The 15,852-nt window shown below is 46.0% G+C and overlaps 1 non-coding gene across 1 annotated transcript; it reads right to left on the reverse strand.

Moving 5' to 3' along the window:
- Positions 1-335: 335 nt before the first annotated feature.
- LOC141650053 (small nucleolar RNA R71) lies at positions 336-442 on the reverse strand. The gene has a single exon (XR_012546116.1). It is a non-coding gene; the product is annotated as a small nucleolar RNA R71 (small nucleolar RNA).
- Between the last annotated feature and the right edge of the window lie 15,410 nt (positions 443-15,852).

Below are 15,852 nucleotides of genomic sequence, written 5' to 3' on the forward strand. Positions count from 1 at the left end.
ACCATAATGATTCATGTAATCCCATCAACTTTGGCACCTTGGCCCCAAACAACTTTGAAATGCATCCCGCCCAAGTCGGGTTAGTTGAGAAGGACTTGTTTGGAGGTCATATTGAGGAAGATGCCCATGCCCATCTCCGGAAATTTAAAAGGAAAGTTTCAATGATGAAGAAGAATGGGGTGTCCGAAGACACCTTGAGAATGATGTTGTTTCCGTTTTCATTGACGGGCAAAGCGGACCGGTGGTTGAACATTCACCCACCGGATACTTTCACTACTTGGGATGACTTGGCTCAAGCGTTTATGGCCAAGTACTACCCTTCCTCAAAGACCGCGATGCTCCGCAACGAGATCCATACGTTCCAACAAGAGGATGGGGAGTCCTTAGGTGAGGCTTGGGACCGTTATCAAGATTTGATAGCAAGTTGCCCCCACCATGGAATACCGGAATGGTACATTACTCAAACATTCTTCCAAACTCTACTACCAAGAACTAAGGAGATGGTAAATGCCTCCGCGGGGGGAGGTTTTGACCACTTGAATGATGAAGAGGGCACGGCATTGATCAAGAAAATGGTATACTCGGAGGCAAACTATGGTTCTAGAGGGAACATGCTACGAAGAAACGGGAAATTCCCTAAGGAAAATGCCTCCAACTCCGATACAAATGCCAAGCTCGACTTGCTCACAAAGCAATTTGAGAAGTTTTCAAGGAATCAAGTGAACCAAGCCGGGACCTCATTTGGGCCACCCATGGAAGAAGTTGCTCAAGTCGCGAGTTGTGAACTTTGTGGAGGAAGTGGTCATACTTATGATTTGTGTGGCAATAATTACAATGGGGGCTATGAAGAGAATGTTCAAGAGGTTAACGCCTTTCAAGCCTTTAACAACAATTCAAGACCCACAAGACCACCTTACAACAACCCAAATGTCTACAATCCAAATACCAATTTCTACCACCCCGGTTTAAGGAACCACCCCAACTTTAGTTACAAAAGCACCAATGTTCAAAACCCCCAACATCTCCAACCACAAACCCAAACCAATCCACCCGGTTTTGCTCAACCAAGGGGAATTCTCCCAAACCCAAGAAATAACTTTGGAAATCAAAACCAATGGTCAAGCAACAACCCACCCCAAAACTATGGCAACCAACAACAAGGGCACCAAGAGTTTGGTGGAAACCAAAGCAACCAAGGGTTTTACAAAGGGAATCAAGTAAATCAAGCAAATCAAGGATTTGGGCAAGGGTATGTTCAAGGGTCTCAAGAACAAGGTCAAGGATCAAACTTCAACAACTATGGTCCGAGAGGTAACTTTCAAGTGGGGCAAAACAACAACCAAGGTCCCAATGCTAGATATGACTATGGGTTCCCTTTACCCATAGCCAACCAACCTCATCAAGAACCCCAAGGTGAGCTCTCTCAAGTGGAGCTTTTGAAGATGATCAAGAACATGCAACTTCAACATAGCCAAGAGATAGCTAATTTTGCAAAAGCTACTCAACAAGAACAAGCAAACTTGAGAGCTACATTTCTTAAGGACATGAGGGAAATGGAATCTAGGATGGCTTCTCATGCTATGGCTAACCCTCAAAGGCCGCCCGGTGGTTTGTTGGCTCAAGGACAAAGCTCCAAAGATGCCTCAAATAGCCACCATGCTCATGCGGTAGTGCTAAGGAGTGGTTTAGAGCTTGAGGACCCTTACAAAGACCTTGAGTTGGAAGTTGATGAAGATCCCAAGGGGAATGAGGTAGAAGTGGATGATGAAGAGGAAAGCTCACCCATTGAGGCTTCGGGTAAAGCTAATGAAGACAAGAAAGGAAAGAAAGCTTGTGAAGACTTGACTAGAAGAGGAATTCAAGTGGACAAGGATGTTGATGGATATGTGGAAGACCTCCCTTATGAGGAGGAAGCTATTGAAGAAATGCCTTTGCAACATTCTAAAAAGGTAACAAAAAGTTCGGCTCCTCCAAAGGTATCTTCCAATTCCCAACTTGTTTCTAAAATTCCTTACCCTTCAAGAGCCATAAAGAGTAGGGAAAACCTCAAGTATGCCAAATTTTGTGATATGCTTGAGAAACTTGAGGTTACCCTACCCTTTACGGAGGTGATAATGAACATGCCAACCTACTCAAAATTTTTAAAAGACATTTTGACAAAGAAAAGAGTCTTGGGTGACCAAGAAATAGTGGCTATGGAAGAAGCATGTAGTGCTCATATCCTTAACAAATTGCCCACTAAACTTGGTGACCCGGGAAGCTTTTCCATTCCTTGCGTAGTTGGCGGTGTTCCTATCTCTAGAGCTCTTTGTGACTTGGGAGCAAGTGTTAGTGTTATTCCTTTGAAAGTTGCAAGAAGGATTGGCATTCAAAACTTGGCTCCCACTACCATGACTCTCCAATTGGCGGATAGGTCCGTCAAACGCCCTATGGGGGTGCTTGAGGACGTGCCCGTCAAGGTTGGAAAGTTTTTGATTCCCACCGATTTTGTTGTCCTTGATATTTAGGAGGATAGCCACACTCCCATCATCCTAGGTAGGCCATTTTTGGCCACCGGAGGAGTACTCATTGATGTGAAGAATGGGCGGCTAACCTTCCAAATTGAGGGCAACAAAATCGAATTTAACTTGCCAAATTTGGTGAAAGGTCCAAGTGTAGAAAGATTGAGCACAATCGAGGTAATTGATGAAGTAGTGCACGAAGTAGCCCGTGAAGAGGCGGAGATGGAAGAGGTTTTTCAAATCTCTTTGCATGATGAGGCAATGAAAGAGGATCATGCGGTCGATGAAGAGCTATTAAAGAAAGTGGAGGGCTTTCTCCCTCCAAAGGTACAACTCAAACCCTTGCCTCCCTCACTCAAGTATGCTTTCCTTGATGAGGGAGAGGCCTACCCGGTGATCGTTAATGCTAACCTAAGTGAGTCCCAAGAAAAGAAGCTTTTGGAAATTTTGAAAACTCATAGAGGGGCACTTGGGTATAGCATTGATGACATCAAGGGCTTAAGTCCGAGTTTGTGCATGCATAGGATAGTTTTGGAGGAGGGGAGTCAACCCAAGGTTGACGGTCTTAGAAGGATTAACCCAAAGATGGCCGAGGTGGTGAAAAATGAAGTCTTGAAACTCCTAGAGGCCGGTATTATATACCAAATTACCGATAGCAAATGGGTTAGTCCGGTTCATGTGGTACCCAAAAAGGGGGGGATACAAATGGTTGAACAAGAGGATGGCACCACCCTACCCACTAGACCCGTGACCGGGTGGCGAATGTGTATTGACTACCGCAAGCTCAATGCCGCCACCCTCAAAGACCACTTCCCAATTCCCTTCATTGACCAAATGCTAGAAAGGCTCGCGGGCCATGCATATTATTGCTTCTTAGACGGTTATTCCGGGTTTTTCCAAATTCCCATCCACCCGGATGACCAAGAGAAGACGACCTTCACTTGCCCAATAGGAGTCTATGCTTACCGTAGGATGCCATTCGGGCTTTGTAATGCGCCCGGCACCTTCCAAAGGTGCATGATGGCAATATTTTCAGATTTCCTTGAAAAAAGCATGGAAGTCTTCATGGACGACTTTAGTGTCCATGGGGACTCGTTTGAGCTTGGTCTTGAGAACTTGGCTAGTGTGTTGAGACGGTGTGAGGAGCATAACCTCGTCCTTAATTGGGAAAAGTGCCATTTCATGGTGGAGGAGGGGGTTGTACTCGGTCACATCGTTTCAATAAGGGGTATTGAGGTCGATGGGGCCAAAGTTGCGGTCATAGAGAACTTGTCACCCCCTTCCAATGTTAAGGGAGTGAGAAGTTTTCTAGGCCATGCCGGGTTTTATCGGCGTTTTATCAAGGATTTTTCAAAAATAGCAAAGCCCCTAACCTCATTACTCCTCAAGGATTCCCCCTTTGTGTTTGATGATTCTTGTCTTGAAGCTTTTAATAGGTTGAAGAGAGCATTGGTCACGGCACCGATAATCCGGTCTCCGGATTGGAACCTTCCCTTTGAGATAATGTGTGATGCTTCGGACTTCGCGGTTGGTGCGGTACTTGGGCAAGTTGTGGATAAGAAGCATCATGTGATATATTACACAAGCAAGACTCTTGATCAAACTCAATGTGGATATGCTACTACCGAAAAGGAAATGTTGGCAATTGTTCATGCCGTGGAGAAATTTCGGCAATACCTTGTTGGGTCTAAGGTGGTGGTTTACTCCGATCACACCGCCTTGAGACAATTGATGGTGAAAAAAGATGCAAAGCCCCGGCTCTTGAGATGGGTCCTTCTTCTTCAAGAATTTGATTTAGAGATTAAAGATAAGGCCGGTTCGGAAAATGTTGTAGCCGACCACTTATCTAGATTGACCGTTGAAGACCATGGCATACAAGACAAGAGTGGACCCATCAATGAGTGGTTGCGGGATGATGGACTCATGGAAGTTACCGCCAAAACCCCTTGGTTTGCGGATCTTGCAAACTACATTGTGAGTGGTTTCTTACCGGATGAAATGGAACCTAGAGAAAGGAGGAAGTTGAGAAATGATGCTAGGAGATATTTTTGGAATGACCCACATTTGTTTCGCAAGTGTGGGGATGGAATGTTCCGAAGATGTGTTTCAAGAGAGGAGGGCTTAGAGATTGTGGACCGGGTTCACAATTCCGCCTATGGGGGACACTTGGCCACCTCTAGAACAATTGCCAAGATCCTCCAAGGTGGGTTTTATTGGCCCTCCATGTTCAAAGACATTCACTACTTGGTTAAATCTTGTGATGCTTGTCAAAGAGTTGGGAACATTGGGAAGAGAAGTGAGATGCCCTTAACTAACATATTGGAGATCGAGCTTTTTGATTGTTGGGGCATAGACTTCATGGGACCCTTTCCCAACTCTTGTGGAAACGAATACATCTTGGTTGCGGTGGACTATGTGTCCAAATGGATTGAAGCGGTTGCCTCCCCCACCAATGATAGCAAAGTTGTGATGAAACTTTTTAAAGGCACGATTTTCCCAAGATTCGGAACTCCAAGGGTAGTTATAAGTGATGGCGGATCTCATTTCCGCAAGAGTACCTTCAAGGCTCTTCTTGAATCCCATGGTGTGCGGCACAAGACCGCACTTGCCTACCACCCTCAAACTAGTGGGCAAGTGGAGGTTTCTAACCGCCAAATCAAAGTCATTTTGGAGAAAGTAGCCAACAAGAGTAGGAAAGATTGGTCTCAAAAGCTCCGGATGTCTTGTGGGCATTGAGAACCGCCTTCAAGACACCACTTGGCACCACCCCGTATAAGCTTGTGTACGGAAAAGCTTGCCATTTGCCCGTGGAGTTGGAGCACAAGGCTTGGTGGGCTCTCAAAGAAATGAATTTTGACTTTGATGCCGCCGGAGAAGTACGCTTTCTCCAAATGAATGAGCTTGAGGAGTTGAGATTGGAGGCTTATGAGAGCTCCAAAATCTACAAAGATCAAACGAAGAAATGGCATGATGCCAAGATCATGAAAAAAGAGGTAAGTGTTGGAGACCTCGTTCTCCTTTTCAATTCCAAGATAAAGGTGTTCCCGGGCAAGCTCAAGTCAAGGTGGTCCGGACCCTTCAAAGTGATGAAGGTATTCCCCTATGGCGCCTTTGAGCTTTGGAGCGAGGAGGGAGGTACCTTTCGGGTGAATGGTCAAAGAGTAAAGCGTTACTACGACGGCGACAACAAAGGTCCAATTGAAGTACTCTATCTCGGGGAACCCCTCCCCGAGATAAAGGAAAGTTGAAACTCTTGAAAATGAATTGGTTTGGTGGAGTTCCACAAGAACCACCATTTGTAAATAGCATGCATGTAGATAGCATTTGAGATAGTTTGGATTGAACATTCTTGACGAACTTGAATTTGGAGGTGGGACCCCTAGCCTCGCCCAAGATCCCGACACGAGTCATCGGTTTGAAAGTTGAAAACTCGAAAAATGGGCAAGGATAGGAATTGGAAGTGTATTGTTGAGCTTGAGGGGAAAAGCGAGTTGAAAGTGAAGAGATGTAACCCTCTGCCGGTGGACCGGCAGCCGGTGCCCTCCACCGGCAGCGCGTTGAATTTTTCCTGAAGAATATCAAACCCCCTACCGGCAGGCCGGCTGCCGGTTCGCCAAACCGGCAGGGGATCTATAAAACGCACGAAATCAGCCTTAGCACCCCATATTCTCAATTTCCTTTCTCTTTCCTTCTTCACTCATCTCCCTCATCCCTCACCTCCATTAACCCTAACTCACCCAAACCACCATTAATCAACTTCCTCACCTCACCCTCCTTCATTCCCCTCATCCTCCCTCCCTTCTTGTCTTTATTTCCTCCTTCAACCATGGCAAACAAGAGAACTAGGTCGGAAATGGCGGAAGCTCAACGGCTTTTGGTTGAGGCGGCGGCGAGCGACACTAACCCGGATCCCGACTTCCCGGATGTTGAGTTCGTCACTCAAGAGCAAAAAGGTAAATTTATCTTGTTCAAAAATCGCCCCTTAACCCCGACAAAATTTATTTGTAGACCGGCTATGAGAAATATGGGACTAGACAACGAAACCTTTGAGTTGTTTAAGGGTGTTGGTATGAAAGGCTTATATGATTTGCATGAGGAAACTTATCCCCGCCTCACTTGGGAATTCCTTAGTAGTTTCCGTCTTGATAAGCACCGACAAACCCGTATGGTCGAGCAAATTCACTTCCGGTTGATGAACCGTGATCATTCCATGTCCCTAGGAAGGCTTTGCCGAATTTTCGGCCTTAACAACCCCCCAAAATTCAAGGCACCCGAGACCCATCACTTTTCTCGGGTGTAGAAAGCCATCTCGGGCTTAGATGACCAAAACGGCGTGAAAAGGCCGGAAATTGCGTGCCACTTTGCCCCCATTCGCATTTGGCATCGATTTGTGGGAGGCTCTATTTTTGCGACCCATGAGCCATGGGTTTTTCGGGTTACCGAATTGGAGATTTTGGGGTCTTACCTACTCACCACCCCGGCCCCCTATGAGATCAATGTGGGTCACCATTTGGCCCTTCACTTGCAATCACTTTCTAAATCGCCGGGGCAAAAAGTCCCTCTTCATGTGGGTGGGATAATAACCCGAATTGCCAAGAACCTTGACCGGCCGGTGAACTTGAACAACATGAGGTGGATCCGGGGGGAGACCTACATCACCAAGCAATGGTTAACGAAAAGCCTAGAGTGGATCAAGGTCAATCCTTTTGATGGAATCGAGTATTGGCAAATTCAAAAGAAAAATTCCGTCCCAATTCCCAATGCCTCCAAATTCAAAATCAAGCCCGGTGAGGAGTCCTACCTCCTTGAAATTGAGGAGGAGCCCGATCAAACCCAACCCCCCCCCCCCCCCCCCGACCAACCCCATTACCTATGATCGTGACAACCGGAGGGAGACTCCATCCTCCCTCCACTACTCCATGCCATCCTTCCGACCACCCTCCACCTTCCAACCTCAACCTTGGGGGGGTAATTTTGGTGAAGGCACCTCTAGCAACATCCCTCCTCCCCCGCCTCCTATGCATGCCGACTTGGTCAAATTCATGAGTGACATGCGGTTGGGTTTGGAAACCGCCGCTAATGAGAGGCGGGGTATTGAACAAAGGTTGGATCGGATATATTATGACACCTCCGTGGGTCAATTTCCGATTTATGATGATTATATGAGGAGGAACTACGAGCACCCCCAACATCTCCACCCCTCCTACTTCCTTGAGCCGGATGGTGGTTACCACAAGGATAACCGGTTTGTCTACGCCGACATCAATATTCGACCGGATTATTTTACCCCACCCGTTTTTCCCCCTCCCGCTTCTCAAGAGGAGGGGCATGATGCTCAATGGTTCGATGGTACGCCCTCCATTTTCTCCCGCCCCGAGGTTGGGAGTAGCTCCGGGGCGGCCTCCGGCGGCTTCCTTTCTTCCGGCGGAAATTTCGGCGAACCCATGAACACCGACGACTTCCTTAGCAAGTCCGCGTTTGGAGCGGTGGAAGGAGATGGCAATGATGATGATAATGATAACAATGATGATGATGATGACGGGGACTTTGAGTCTTAGGCGGCCTCGAATTTGGTCTATCTTTCCTCCCTTTTCAATCCAAAGCCTTCGGTATGCTCCCCGCATTCAATCCAAATGTCAAGTATGTACCCAACAATCCAAACTTCTCATTCATATTTAAATTTTGTATGCATTTAGTTAGAAATTCATATAGTTGCATTCATATAGAATGGCATTAGATTTCAATTTGTAATATATTGTCACATTTAGTAATTGCATTCACTTAGAATAGATTGCATTGTCATTTAAATTTAGCATATAGAATAGAGCATGCATTGCATTTCCAAAATAAAAACCAACTAAAAAAATACAAAAACGACTAAAACCACCAAAAACATGTTATTTTATTTCACTCAATTGCCCTCCCATGTAAATGAATAAGTGTGGGGAGGGCCTAAAAAAAAAACCAAAAACATGCATTTTAATTTCCAAAAATCAAAATACCAAAAATATGTTATTTTTATTTTCAAAAATTAAAAAACCACCAAAAATATGTTGTTTATTTTTCCTATTCTCTCCCTATATTTTGTTCTATTGAGGACAATGTAAATTTCAAGTGTGGGGAGGGAAATATCCACTTTGTGAATATTGTCTATATTTGTTCATATCATTTTATGCTTGTAAATTTAAGAAAAATTAAGAAAATGACTAAAAATTAAAAATTTTTTTGAAAAATTCCAAAAATATTGCATTGTATATATATGTTTGTCTAACAAGTGGCGCAGGCACATACGGGACATTTGAGGCATTAGGAGACTTGAAGACCGCTCGGTTTAAACTTTCCTATCTCTTTCTCCTTTCCTATTCTTTTCCTTTATATTGTTGGATATATGGAGGAGGATGGGCTATGTTGATGAGGATGTTCCATTTTGGAACTTGGTGTGTGTTGCTTACGTGCTGCTAGGTTTAGATAATTGTTGCATTTTTTTTTATGTTGCTAGTACTTAGAAATGCATTTCGTACCTTGTGAATACGTGTTTGTTGCTTTATTTACATTTTGCATCGAGTTTGTATATAAATTTTTGAACAAATTTGGTCTAGGAAGGGAGTATGATACCTCAATGATGATATTGTCTTGGCCGCGTCTTTCCCCTCCTATTGGCTTGCACCTTGTGACATCCTCGTTATATGCGGGAAATGAGGCTAGACCGGAGAGTTTTGACCACCTTGTGAGACCTTAGACCGTAGACTAGGCCTAGATTTCGACCTAGCCACTCAAATGTGAGGATAGAGCCTCCTTGGGATCGGTACATCCATACCCGGTCCCCCTTTAGGTGTGAGTAGGCTCCTCGCGTGGCATGTCACATCACGACGCACAAGCATGGCGTCCTTTCCTTTTAGACCATGAGATGTTCATTTGTATGCATATTTTGAAACAACAAGTTGCATTTCAATTTTTGAGCCTCACATTGCCAAATAAGCCTAATTTTTCGACCCTTTAGACTAGGACCGATTTTGTTTACCCCTTTTGAGCCTTGACCTTTCATTTGATACCTACACTACTAACTACAACCCAAAAACAACCGACCTTGATCAAGAAAGTTGTCTATGAGTTTGGCTAGTATGAAGCAAGGGAATTTGAATCTTGGTTTAGTGGATGTGCACAATCCATTTGAGTCGGAATGATGGTTTAGTTTGGTTTGCTTTGAATAAAGAGGTTTTGAAAAAGAAAAGAAAAGAAAAATAGAAAAGAAGAAAAATGTGAAAAAGAAAAGAGATTTACTTATATGTATTTGAATTATGTTTGATGAGAAAAAGCCGAGCAACACTCCTTATGCATCATTAAAGGAGTAGAAAAAGGCGTTGCAAAATAAAGGGGAAATGATGTTTTTCCAAATGAGTCGAATTTTCAAATTTTTGTGTGATTTAGGCAACTAATATCATGTTCCTTTTGATTCATCCATTTGTTGTATTAAGTTGGGAAGAAATAGGAGATTTTGACAACTACTTGATCTTAAAACCCCAAATGATCCATAACGGTGCTTGCACCAATCCCGTTTCGACCCATCGCCTAACCCCATTACAACCCTTGTTTCTTGTATGCATACTTTTCCTCTTTTTGCATCTCACTAATGGTCTTGTAGGAGAGGCTTCCATGTTAGATTGCGGGCATGTCTCACGAGTCGAGTAGATGAGTGATTTGGTTACTTTTTGCACAAAAATCACCCGCTCCAAAAACGAAATGAGAGATTAGTGAAAACCGTGAGGAAGTCGGTAGTCTTGGTCCCCTTAGTCATGGGTCAATTTGGTTGAATCTCGAGTGTGTCATGTGATTCTCGAAGGTTAGGCTTTGTTTCCCCCTTTCCCGCCTTTGAATTTGTTTCCTAGGCATTTGGTTGTCAAATTGCGGTTGCTTGAGCCACCATTAGGGCATTGACACCCCGCCGAGACTATGAGACGGTATCTCCCGACCAAAACCTTTAATCGTTCAAAGTAAAACGGCCGCTTAGATGAGGAAAGCGGTTTGAGTTTTGTGATGCTTCATATATGTTGACTTGTGCTTAATTGAAGGATTGCATCAAAAATTTTGTAGCAAGACCCAACTTGCCTTGCAATAGGGCACTCTTCCCTCATGAGTGTCAAATTGTGAGTTGAAGGGGCGTTGAGTGCGCTAATACTCGATCGGCTTAAGTAGTAGTTTAGTTGAGTGATGCTTATATTGTGCACTCACTCTCCGTACCTATTTTAGTAGGGACTTGTGCATTGATTTTGGACTTACTCGAGGACGAGTAAGGTTTAAGTGTGGGGAGGTTGATATATGAATTATTTGCACCTTATTTCCCTCTTTCTTTGGCGCATTCCGGCTCATAACGAGTCAATTTCGTGTGCTTTTCCTTGCATTTGTGCCCGATCCCCGTACTTGTCATTTTGTGTGTCCTTTTGTAGGAACCGAGTCGAGTATGAAGGAATTGGGGCAAGAAAAGGCATTCTAATGCCTTTACATGAAGAAAGGGGAGATGAAGGATTTTTGAAGAAGAAATCCTCTGCCGACAGGCCGGCAGCCGGCCCACCGGCAGAGGATGTGGCTATATGGAGAAAAAGAGGAAACCAGCTAAGAGAGTGTTCTCTGCCGGCAGGCCGGCAGCCGGCCCACCGGCAGGGGACACAATCCTCATACTTAGTCAACTTTTGAAGAAGTTTTTGGCCAAAGTTAATTCAACGCGCTACCGGCACAGGTAGCCGGCAGCCGGCCCACCGGCAGGGGATTACCCAACCTTCATTTTTCTCAGTTTTTGAAAGAACGCGCTGCCGGCAGAGGAGGAGGCTGTAAGCCCGGCCCGCCAAGCACAGGAGCACTTTACACGAGTTGGGCTTTTTCATTCTTTCTTCCCTTAATCCAATGATAGCCTATAAATACCCCCTCCTTAAACCCTTTTGCACACAACCCTAGATCTGAAAAACATTCCATATTTATTGTAATATCTCCTTAATCAAGTTCTAATCTTTCAATAATTATTATTAATATTTAGCAAGAATTAGTTAGTTCTAGTAATAGTCAATTGTTTACACTTGTTTGTTGAAGTTTGTATTGGGGATTTTGAAGGGTTTTCCTTCCTATTAATCAATCAAGCTTCCATCTTTTCTTTTGTTGGTATAATTTCTCTCCTTTCTTTTACTTGTTTATCATTTGTTTACATTTTCCTTGTCTTTTGATTTTGTTACAACCTTTATTATGTCTCCTCCTTGTGTTGTTTGCTTTTCTTCTCTATTTAGCATAATTTCCCTTAACATGAGTGAGTAGATCCCTTCTAGGGTTTAGGGTGATTCTTTATGGGATTTATGGGCATGATTCTTTGAATATTTTGGTCTTTGGTGAAATTGTTTAACTTTCCTATTCATTGCACTCAAGGTGTTTGTTGATTTGCTCAAGTGAAAGCTTTTGCCTTTCTTCATTTTTTGCTTAATTCTCCCTTAGAATGAAAGTTTTTGGGAGTCTTGATGTATGTTAGGAGAGGAGGGATACTTAATGAAAATTAGTAGCCACCCTTAAGATACCCAAGACATTGGTTCTTCATCTTAGGTTAATCTCTCACCATTGACCCTTTTTGATCTTCATATTTGCCCCTAGACCATATTGATGACCCCGAAAGCCCTAGCTTTTAATTAACCGTATTCATTATCATCATCTTGTTTGTCTTTTGCTCTAGTGATTATAACCAAAACCTTTACTTTTGATTTTGATTAAACTTGACTCTTAATAGAACTTGGTAGCAACCCCCGCCGTCCTTGAGTTCGACCCCGACTAAATACTACGCTTTTTCGGGTTTTACAAATAGTTTTGGTATAGGAAGTAGACGACAAATTTCCTACTATCAGTACATCAGGCACCTGGAGTATGGGCTGCGGTTTCCTCTGAATAGATACGTCATGGCCATCATCAAAGCTATGAACGTCGCTGTGGCCCAACTACATCCGCTGGCCATGAGGACGATAGTTGGCTTTGTGTGGCTCTGTCTTTTTAGGGGGGAGGTTCCGACAGTCAACTTATTCCGCCGCCTTCATCATCTACGGCCGTCAATCGCTGGTAAAGTGGGTTGGTATAGCGTGCAGGCGGAGCCAGGCTTCGTCTCCGTGTCCAAACTTACTTCTTGCAAAGACTGGCAACGGCGATGGGTGTATGTTCAAGTGCCGGAGGACTACCCCCTACCCCGGTCTTTCCAGAGCCTTGTTTACTTGCGGTGTGAGAACCGGGAAGAATATGAGGAGTGTACTTCCCGGGGTAAAGCTAAAATGGACGCTTCGATGGTCCCTCTTACTGAGGATGAGAAGCGGGCGATGCAGCTGTTTAATGCTGAGAAGGGATGGCTGCCCCCGACTCAGATTATTCTCCAGGATGAGCTGCTCTGCCACGTCGGCATCATACCGGCCCTCAGCCAGGGTGAGTGGGGTCGGTGTGAGGCCCATCTTTGCCTGTTATGCTCTTGTTTCAGAGTTCTGTTTTACTTCTTCTATGTAACCTTTATTTGATTTCTTGCAGACCGGTTTGGCCAGGATGCATGCGAGAGGACCTTGGAGAGGTTGGGGCTTGACAAGGACGGGAAGGTCGTTAGAAAACATCCTACGGCCGACTTGCATGATCGTAGACCGTCTCCCAACGAGCTCATGGATAAGGAGTGAAGTCACTGGACCGGCGGCGGCCGTGCAAGGGTTCTCGGGCGTGCCAAAGAGAACAAAGAAAGCGGCGTCCGAGGTTGGCGGCGTCGGGCGGCCTACCTCTTCGACCCCGATGTGGTTCGGGAGCTGTGGAGGTCATCGAAATCGCTGATGGGCGGTGACCGTTGCTAAGGTCCTTTCTCCTCCGAAGAAGAGAAAAGAGCCTCCGTCTGCTTCCATCGTCGTCGGGAGAAGACTCGACTCGGCCGGCCCCTCGAAGAGGGTCCAGACGGTACGGATCTAACTTGTGGTTCGGATTTAGTGGTTCGTTGGACATCCCGGGCACGACCGGCTTTACGATGTGTCAATGCATGGTGACATGGATGCTCTGTGTAAATTTTTGTAGATCCTCCTTCGGCATTTGCCGCTCTCACCGAACCAAGAATAGGGAAGCGACTGAGAAGGCTATTGAGAAGGCGGGTGACGAAATGTCATCGTTGACTCCTCGGCCAAACAAATTCTCGCCTCCGAGCTTGTGGCGAGAGGGTGTGAAATTGTATAAGAGGTGGCGAAGTGGACCCAACAAGCCGGCTCCTACATCACGGAGCAGGAGAAAACCATGGCCCAAGTGCGCCAGCGATCGCGAAGCTTAAACTTGACCTCTCTGCCGCAAGGGGGGAAGCCGCGAAGGCTAAGCTGGATCTCTTCGCTGCCAAGAAGCGCGTGGAAGAAATTGAGAAGTTGCTAGCGGCCGAGAGGGCCAAGGTTGAGGAAGCTGATGCCGCCACTGCCAAGATGATGGAGGAGCGGGACAGGTACAAGGATGGTTATGACGCCGTGGTTGCCAAGGGGGAAAAGTGGAAGGATCTGTTCCACAACCAGGCGGAGGCGCTCAGGGACGCGCAGGCTGCCCTTGCTCAAAAGGAGAAGGATATTGCAATGCTTCAAGATGATCTTCTCCCTAAAATGTGCGCCCAATTCCGGGACCAGGCCGAGGAGGCGACCAAGGAGGCAATAAGAAGGCTCGTCCCCGAGGGCTCTTTCCCGTGGGATAAATTTGACCGACTTTTTGGACGAGATGGCGTCTTTGCGGAGGAGGCGGCTGCGAGAGAAGGCGGAGGCGGCGAAGGCGGCTCAGATTGCTGAGGCCAAGGCGGCCTATGATGCAAAGGTGAAGGAGGGTGACAGGCTAAAGGCACTTGAAAATGTCGAGCCCTCTTCTGTGCCGGCCACCGAGGATGCCGCTGCTGCTGATGGAGGGCAGCAACAGGCATAGGGAGACGGGCGGTCGTCACCAGACTCACCCGGCGTCTCGGATAGCTTTAGCTGTTCGGGGGCCAATTATTGAGCCTTCTCTCCCTGCCATCTTTTGGCGCTTCAAATCCCAAGTCTGTAACCTTTTGTTTTTTTGTTTCCTAGCTTTTTGTAAAGCTTTGGTAGGTAGAGTTTAGGCTATCCTTATGGGGACGGCCGTCGTCTGTACTCTCCTTGCAATCATTTTCAATAAAGTTTTATCTTTTCGGTCCTCGGCTTGGCCGGGACTTTGATCACGAACCTTGACTTATTTTCTTGCGTTATTAATCGAGTGCCTTCGTTTTTACCGTCGGCATGGCCGAGTCAGTTAGAATGCATATCTCAACTGCGTAACGTCTTTATCATTTCTTCTAGCGTATCGGTCATTGTGTCCCCGTCGCTCTCGGCTAAGGCCGAGGTAATCGGGGTTATGGCTCGATAGCAATTCTTCTAGCGTATCGGTCATTGTGTCCCCGTCGCTCTCGGCTAAGGCCGAGGTAATCGGGGTTATGGCTCGATAGCAATTCTTCTAGCGTATCGTTCATTGTGTCCCCGTCGCTCTCGGCTAAGGCCGAGGTAATCGGGGTTATGGCTCGATAGCAATTCTTCTAGCGTATCAGTCATTGTGTCCCCGTCGCTCTCGGCTAAGGCCGAGGTAATCGGGGTTATGGCTCAATAGCAATTCTTCTAGCGTATCGGTCATTGTGTCCCCGTCGCTCTCGGCTAAGGCCGAGGTAATCGGGGTTATGGCTCGATAGCAATTCTTCTCTTTGAGTGCCCGCCTGGTGGCAATTTTGTGGAGGGGACAAACACTCTGATGGAAAACTTTGGGGGATTCATTTGCTTGTTATGATCGTGCGTTGGGGTGTCCACAAGGGGTTGGACACCTCCGCCGCTATACAAAGTATTTCCTTAAGTTATCGGTGTTCCAATGGCTCATCAAAGGCACACCTCCCATGTCTGTCAGCCGGTATGTGCCCGGCCTCATCTCTTCAACCACCTTGTAGGGACCCTCCCAGTTGGCCGTCAGCTTACCATGAATATTTCCTTTGTTGGTGACAGCCGACTTCCTTAGGACTAGGTCTCCCACTTTTAGGTCCCTTTTGTGGACTCTTCGGTTGTAGGCTCTTTTCATCCGGTTTTGATATCTTTGCCAAGTTGAGGCGTCTTTGTATCTCGGCTTTCTTCGACCAGGTCTAAGGAAGCTCTCAGGCCTTCCTCGTTTTCAACTGGGTTAAAGGTAGCCGTTCTGAATGTTGGCACAGTCGCTTCAATTGGTAGGACTGCCTCGGAACCGTAGACTAAGTGGAAGGGGGTGTACCCTGTTGCTTCTTTCTCCGTGGTCCGAAGGGACCACAGGACACCGGGTAGCTCATCGGCCCACCTTCCCTTAAGGTCTTCAACTG

Source organism: Silene latifolia, chromosome 3 (assembly GCF_048544455.1).
Source record: "Silene latifolia isolate original U9 population chromosome 3, ASM4854445v1, whole genome shotgun sequence".
NCBI classification, from domain to species: domain Eukaryota; kingdom Viridiplantae; phylum Streptophyta; class Magnoliopsida; order Caryophyllales; family Caryophyllaceae; genus Silene; species Silene latifolia.